The sequence below is a fragment of the Miscanthus floridulus genome, chromosome 19, assembly GCF_019320115.1.
Source record: "Miscanthus floridulus cultivar M001 chromosome 19, ASM1932011v1, whole genome shotgun sequence".
NCBI classification, from domain to species: domain Eukaryota; kingdom Viridiplantae; phylum Streptophyta; class Magnoliopsida; order Poales; family Poaceae; genus Miscanthus; species Miscanthus floridulus.
Window position 1 is genome coordinate 73,328,699 of NC_089598.1, and position 7,468 is coordinate 73,336,166.

The window sequence follows — 7,468 nt, forward strand, 5'->3', positions numbered from 1 at the left end:
AAGCCAATGGGGAGTGTCATCGATGTAAGCAACAGAAGCATTTTCCAAAAGACCCAAATTTTTAGCTATGCGGGTGACCAAAGAAGTACACCCAACATCTCACTTAAGATTAGGAATTTTTTCCATTGTTTCATCATAAACTGGACTGGTAAAACCTTTTTTCTTTTGACCATAGCATAGAGCAGTTTAAGTTCATCATTCCTAACAGTGCAAAAATCATTCCTAGGAAAAAGAGAAAAATCTAGCCATTTATGCATTAATCGCAAAGTAGGGTGATGAATTTCATTGCTCCGGGGACGGTAGCAAGTAAGTTCTTTAGATATTTCCCTCCAAAATTTCATTCTATCAAAGTCTTGTATAGCAGTGTCCACATCAATCACACATTGTGCATGAAATCCTAGAAGTTCACTAAACTATTTCTGTGGGATAAAAAAATCTTTTTCTGAAAAGTCTAAATGATACTTTCAAATCAGTGGGTTTCAAGGTGCATAAAAATTTAGCAGTCAAAAGCTTAGACCCCGACTCATTAATTTTCCAAACATCCTTCCATCCTACAACCTTAAAAATGAGTTCAAATTCAGTATTCATACTTGTGGCTTGTAGTAGGGCTGGATCATAAGCAGGAGTGAGGACGAACCTCCGGGTCTTCAGCTTCTTGTAGATGTCCTTCTATGTATCGTCCTAGAGCTTGAGCTGCTTCTCTTGCAAGATAACGTTTCTCTCCGTGGGAGCTGAATGGGATGATGCTTCGGCAGTGGAAGATGGAGGATCAACCTCCATGTTGGTGCATGCCTAGGACGATGAACTTCTCGTTGTGCGGAACGACACTGCACGCTTCAGCTTTCCAACGATCTTGCTCATTTTCCTGCAAAATAGACAAAAGACAACACAACTCGTGGAATAGGATTAGGAAAATAAAAATGTTAGCAGTTAGCCGTCCAAAAGTTAGTCATCCAGAGGGTTAGTTGTCCGAGATTGCCTAAAGAATGTTTCTAATCAATATTTTGGCATGACTTCCACCCTAATTCTTTTTAATTTTCTCTCTTAATTTGGACAGCACTGCCACTCTTAAACCCTCTCTTTCTTGCTCAAATTTTAGCAACACCTCTCTCTCTGACTCAAGATTTTAGCAACACTTTCGCTATCAACTTTCTCACCCTTTTCTCTCACTCCAAAACTACTTCTACCAATATAATTTTAAACTACAAGATTTGGAATTGGAAATTCGAACTCGGGAAGCTGGATTGCAATGTGGGTGAGTGAGTTGAGCAGCCAGGAGGGGGGTATTTATAGGGGGGAGAGCAGCAGGCCGGTCGGCCAAGTGGTGGGGCTAGCTAGCCCCACATCATGGCCATTTGGCCTTTCCTTCCTTTTGATGATATCTTGCTTCGTGATTAAGCAAAATATCTACTCCTTTGGTGCTCTTTCAGTGGAGATACGACCAGGATGGCTGGTGGAGGTGAAAGTGGTGGTTGAGTGGAGATAGAAGTGACAGGTAGTGATTATAGAGGTGATAGTTGTGTGTCCCCAAGTGTTTGTGGGTCCCGGGGCCCGTATTTCTACCATATATTCAGATATATATGCAATAAAAATATTTTACAAAACTATGAAATATAAGAAGATGAATGAGGGTATTTTTATATTTTACGCCTCCATGGTAAATATTTCTTATGGGGTTTTTACGCTCTGTAAAAATTATTTACATGGGGCTTGAATTTTTATAATGCCATGATAAGAATTTTTTTATTTTATAATGCAGGAGTTGAAAAGTAAATATGCCGAAGTAAAATATAATGCGAAAAATGATTATTGATCACTACTGAGTTACGTCCTAGCAAGGGTTTGGCATTTTAAGTTCACCGAACTAGACTTCTCCGTTCAGGTTTATTCTTCGGGTGCGTCCTTCGGTCCCGGAGATGGAGACCTTGATGGATGAACTTGTTTCTTATGCCATTCCTAATTAGAGCATTATTTCGGTCTCGGTTTGAAAGCGAATCGTTCTTCCTTGCCGTTGATATGGAAATTGATTTCTCTGGCTCCGACATCAATGTGCGCATTTGTAGTACTTAGGAAGGGTCTCCCAAGTATGAGGGGTGTCTTCATGTCCTCCTGCATGTCAAGTACTACAAAATCCATAGGAACAAAGAAGTTTCGTATTTTTACTAGAATATTCTCGGTGATTCCTATAGGGTAACGGACCGATTGGTCGGCTAGTTGCAAACACATCGACGTTGATGTAAGTGTTGAGTAGTTGATCTTGTTGAAGACCTTCTTGGGCATGACACCAACACTTGTTCCAAGATCGCATAATGCGTTCTCAAAGTTCTGCCTTCTGATCGAACAATCGATGGTGAGACACCCCAGATTCTTCTTCTTGACAAGTGATGTGTTTAGGATAGCCGCACTACACTCCTCCATCAACTTGATTACTTCAGTGGTGGGCAGTGGTATTTTGTTGTTGAGAATGTCTCTGAGGTACTTCACATAGGTGGGTACCTGTATTGCATCTAGTAGAGGAATATTGATCTATAACTTTTGAATTACCTCTACAAACTTACCAAACTACTCATCCATTTTGGCTTTTCAATTTTCGTGTGGAAACGGTAAGAATATAGTGTCATGAAATTCTTGTTGTAATTCTTGCTCTTGTGGCACAACTTCTTCAACTTCTTGTTTCTCTTCTCCTCTTCCTGCATTACCACTTGTGTCTTACCTATCCTTGTCGGATATGGCGGACCACGAGTAGACTTGCCACCTCTTGTGGTTATAGCGTGACCTTTTTAAGGTTAGTAGCAAAAGGCAGAGTAGTGGCCATCTGGGCTAATTGAGATTCTATCTTTTTATTATAGCTAAGTTGGTCTTTTATGGCAGAAAAAAATCTATCTATTTTATTATTTATTTTTTCTAGGACCTTATCATTAAAAGCAAGCTCTTTAGAAATATTCTTATTAATCCTAGCTTGTTCTAAGATTAAGTCTCTTAAGGATGGTTGCTTGGGATTAAAAGAATTATAATTGTTACCTAGGTACTTACCTTGGTAAGTTGACCGTTGTTGTTGATTCTATCCTTCTCTCTACTGTTGTGGACCTAAATTGTTACCAATGATGTTTACGTCCTCTTGATATTTAGGGAATTTAACCCCCAAATATTCTCCACAAATGTTTTGAGCATTGAAAGCATGTTGAATGGCCTGACGATCTCTCTTGTAATTGGCTCGCTGTTCGAGCTAATTGAATAGTACGCCCATCTTGGTTGACAATGCACACACGTCTTCTAGTACTTCTTCACTCTTGTTGCATGATTGGATGTTGCATGATGACCAGCCTTGATTAGAGGCTATCTTTTTCATAAGAGTTTCAACTTTTCTAAGGGTGAGTGACATAAATGATCCTCTAGTAGTGGCATCAAGTTGTTCATGAGCTTTCTGAGTTAATCTATGGTAGAAACTTTGCATAAGCAACCAATCTTGCATTCCATGGTGAGGATAATCTGAAATATATTCTTGGAAACATTCCCATGCTTCTAGAATGGTCTCTCCCTTCTGCTATTAAAAGTTGGAAATCTTTTCGCTTAAGGCATTGGTCTTGCCTACTGGGAAAAACTTTTCTAGGAAGGCCTTTGAATACTTTGCCCATGTATTGATGTTGTCTTTGTTGGTGTAGAACCATTTCTTTGCCTTTCCCACAAGTGAGAATGGAAACAAGCAAAGTAATATGATGTCTTAAACATCCTTGATGACGACTGTGCTACTAATCTCTAGAAAATTCTAAAGATGAGCACTAGCATCTTCGTGTGCCTATCCATTGAATGGGGTAGCTTCCACCATGTTGATGAGGCTTGGCTTGAGCTCTAACTCAAGGTTGTTGGTTTTGAGTTTTGGTCCAGTGTGAACGTTCTCCGTGCTCAAAGCAGAGAACTCATGCAGAGTTTTGTCAGCCATAGCTCAAAAACTGGTGTGGAGCTTCCTTTTTGATTTGGTTGATTCTGATTGGAAGTTGTTGGTGAATCACAACCAATTCTGCATTACCCTGTATAAAATATGAACAATGACAAACAAGGGTAAGCCTGCTAAAGCAGAGTTGTTATGATTTTATCAATAAATATTTATTTGATCAATTCTCTATAGCCATGTACCCCTCCCCGGCAACAGCTTCAGAAATGCTTGCTGACATTTCTTAGCATCACTCTTTACTAAGTTATCATCCCTAGCATGATGCCAGAAATGCATGGTTGGTAATTATTAATGACACTTATAAACTCAGAGAAAATTATATATGTTAAAGTAAAGTATCCGCAAGCGCACAAATAATATACCATTCTAGCATTTCACTCAGAAGTATACCGAGTATCATTATTTATATTTTATCCATAGGGAGGAGCTATGGGATTGTTGGCATAGAGATATTGACAAATATGTATACTTATGATAAAACCACTCTGATGCTATGGCAGGGGTAAGTCAAATGATAAATAAATAATAAGTATAAAGCAATGATAATAATTCTAGAGATAGAAATAGAGACTCATTAAATATAGTATGGCTAGGCAGGAGATTCGGTAAGAGCAAAAGATTCCTAAGTCATTCCTTATTTACTAAGTCTTTTATACACCCAAATATATACATTCTCATCTATAGCATAATTAACTCTAGATCTATGCATAAGGAACATTACTAAGGAAGATCAAGAACATAGTTTGTCTCCCTTCACAACCGTGTTGTACTTGCTCTACAAACGGTGAGTGGACTACAAAGGACTTAATGGAAGTGTCACATCCATGATCTACCACATGACCCAGAGTGCAGAATGCATTTGTAGGTAAATAATATCTAAGCACCATGCTTACATAATGTCGACCACTTAACCCACGCGTGTCTTGGGCTAAGCGCTTTGCGAACATATGCATAAACTCAGCATCAATCACAACTATATTAAGTATATAACTAGAGCAAACTTGGAACATAATAAATAGCAACATCATATTGAAGTAGCACAAAGTCATAAATAAAGAGATACAATGGCTATACCAGTCTCCAGACGGTGAATCCAGAATCCTAAGCAATAGCCCACACTCTACTTGAACCTTGCAAGCTAGCCTATACTAGAACTTTGAAGAATTGGAGCTCTATTCTCTTCTCTCTAGAAACCCTAATTTCTAGTCTGATCTTGACTCATGGCAGCATGCTCTAGAGAGGGGGTAGTGGTTGGTTATATAGGCTAGAGCATCAATCCTGAGCTCTCGGATTAAATTGACTTGAATAAACGACGTAGATGCAATCTAAGTGGCGGTGGAGAACTAATGTAGCGACGGGGGCTGACTTGTGGGCCCTAGGGGGTTGGGCGGCCTACAGGTGGGGCTGGCCAGCCCCACCTAGCAGCCACTCGAGCTCCACCTTGGTGTGGATTCCTCTCGAGTCTTCTAGAGCCTTTTGGTGTCTGTTTCACTATGGATAAGCGCAATTAATTCCTACATGTAGGTCTAGCTTAACGGTTTTATGAATAAACCCTATAGAAAGTATGGATTCACCAAAACTCGTGGACTTTGTTAGTTTAAACCCCTAAGTCTTTGTTGGTGATCTTTTTTATGCATTTATTAAAGTTATGTTGATGGTTTATGATGGATGATAACTACCATCCACAGCTGGTGAAGTGGCGATTGCCCTTCCACTAGCTGCCATAGAAGAATCCGACGTCAGTCTATGAAAGCTTCTTACGTTGATAGGAGTCAGAGATGATGCACCTCCAGGATTGATAGACACACTTGTAGCAGCACAAGGATCGGACGGGGAGGTAGCGGAAGATGTCAGCAAGCACATCATCTGAGAGGCTATCCACTATGTTCCTCATGTTGGGGGCCTCCTTCATCTAGGAGGACACCACCAACCAAAGAGATGAGGCCACCCTATCATGGAATTGCATCAATAAACATTAGTAAGGAGATGAGTTTCAAGAAGAAGGGACAGCAATGCAAGTAAGGCCTTATTACACTTGCCTTTGGATCTGGCAGTAGTGAGCACGAGTGGCAACTCCGATGACAGCAGTAGCTCCTTCGCTGATGGATCTGTGTGGGCAATCCGGCGATGTGCACCAGTGTGGAGCAAGGGCTGAGCAGTGTTGATGAGCAGGAGTGGCGATGACGAACAACAGCAATGAGGAAAAGAAAAGCTATGTGTATGTGGGGGAGGAAGGGTGGCAACAAGGTGGGGGTGCAGGGGGGTTGGAGGTTTGGGGGGATGTTGAAGTAGGTTACTTGCTCTATGCGTAACTTTTATAGCACGCGAGAATCAAACTTTCATCAGTTCCGCATGGTAGGGTTCAAACGCGAGATTGGAAATTTTGCAACTAAGCGGCGGTGAATGCACAGTACCATCACCAGTGGCTAGGTCCTATTACCACCCGAGGTCCTCTGTATGATACGGTGATGAGCACTAAGGCACATAATCCCACACTTAGAAAACTAAGAAAAGCATAATTCCAGTACTCAGATTGAAAGGAAGCCAACTTGAGTTCGATGGTGAATAATAAGGCACACAAATTTACATTGAGGCGAAGGCCAAGACACGCACTTAGAAAACATAAGGAAAGCACAATGCTAGTACTCTCGAATTGAAAGGAATCCAACTTAAGTTCCATACATTCATACTAAATAAGTAGGTGGACACTACCAAGCTAACAAGCATGCCGAAAGCTAAAATGCAGATACTAATTAGGCCAACACTATGCAAAAGTTAAAAGGCCTTCATATGTACATCATTGGTTGCATAATTAATTATTCTCCATGTAGATCCTAGTCGACCTCCTTGGGATCATTGTAAATCTCCATAATATCCTATAGATTGTTGTCGACCTCCATGGGATCATTGTCAATCTCCATGTCATCCCGAGACTTGACCAGTACAACCCTGTCCACATCCATTGGTACACTTTCATTTAGCTCATCGACTTTGTTCACATAGCACTGATTCGGTGAAATAATACTGAGGATAATAAGGCTCACAAGCTGCACTGCACGGATATACAAGGCCACAAACTCCAGAACGAGATGATGCATTTTCATCTACAGACCCAACAAAATTACTATAGCTAGGTTGGAGGTGAAGGAGCAAAGAGCATGAGAGAGCAATACAAAGGAATATAGAATCTAGTGAAGGAGCAGATCCAGTGCAGTTACCTTAGATCAGGATGGAGCAGAAAAGTAGGGATGGTGCACTGAAGATTTGTGTGCCGGTGAGGTTGGAGGTGAAGGAGCAGTGAGCCCGCGAGAGGCTGCCTTTCGTCCGACACTAGCAGGGTGAAGCAGAGCAAGGGAGCAAAGTGGGGAATGGATGGGAGGAAGGTCTGGTAGGACCGTATGAGTGTATATATAGTTCAATAAATTGGTTGCCCCTGTACTAGGACCCAGTGTCTAGGGAAGTAGGATGCCTCCAACACATCAATTGATACTTGGATCTACTATCATTTATAGTTTA

The 7,468-nt window shown here is 40.9% G+C and overlaps 1 non-coding gene across 1 annotated transcript; it reads left to right on the top strand.

Annotated features, from left to right (window-relative positions):
* Nucleotides 1–3,471: 3,471 nt before the first annotated feature.
* LOC136530248 (small nucleolar RNA R71) lies at nucleotides 3,472–3,578 on the top strand. Its single transcript, XR_010777731.1, has one exon. It is a non-coding gene; the product is annotated as a small nucleolar RNA R71 (small nucleolar RNA).
* The last annotated feature ends 3,890 nt before the right edge of the window (nucleotides 3,579–7,468 follow it).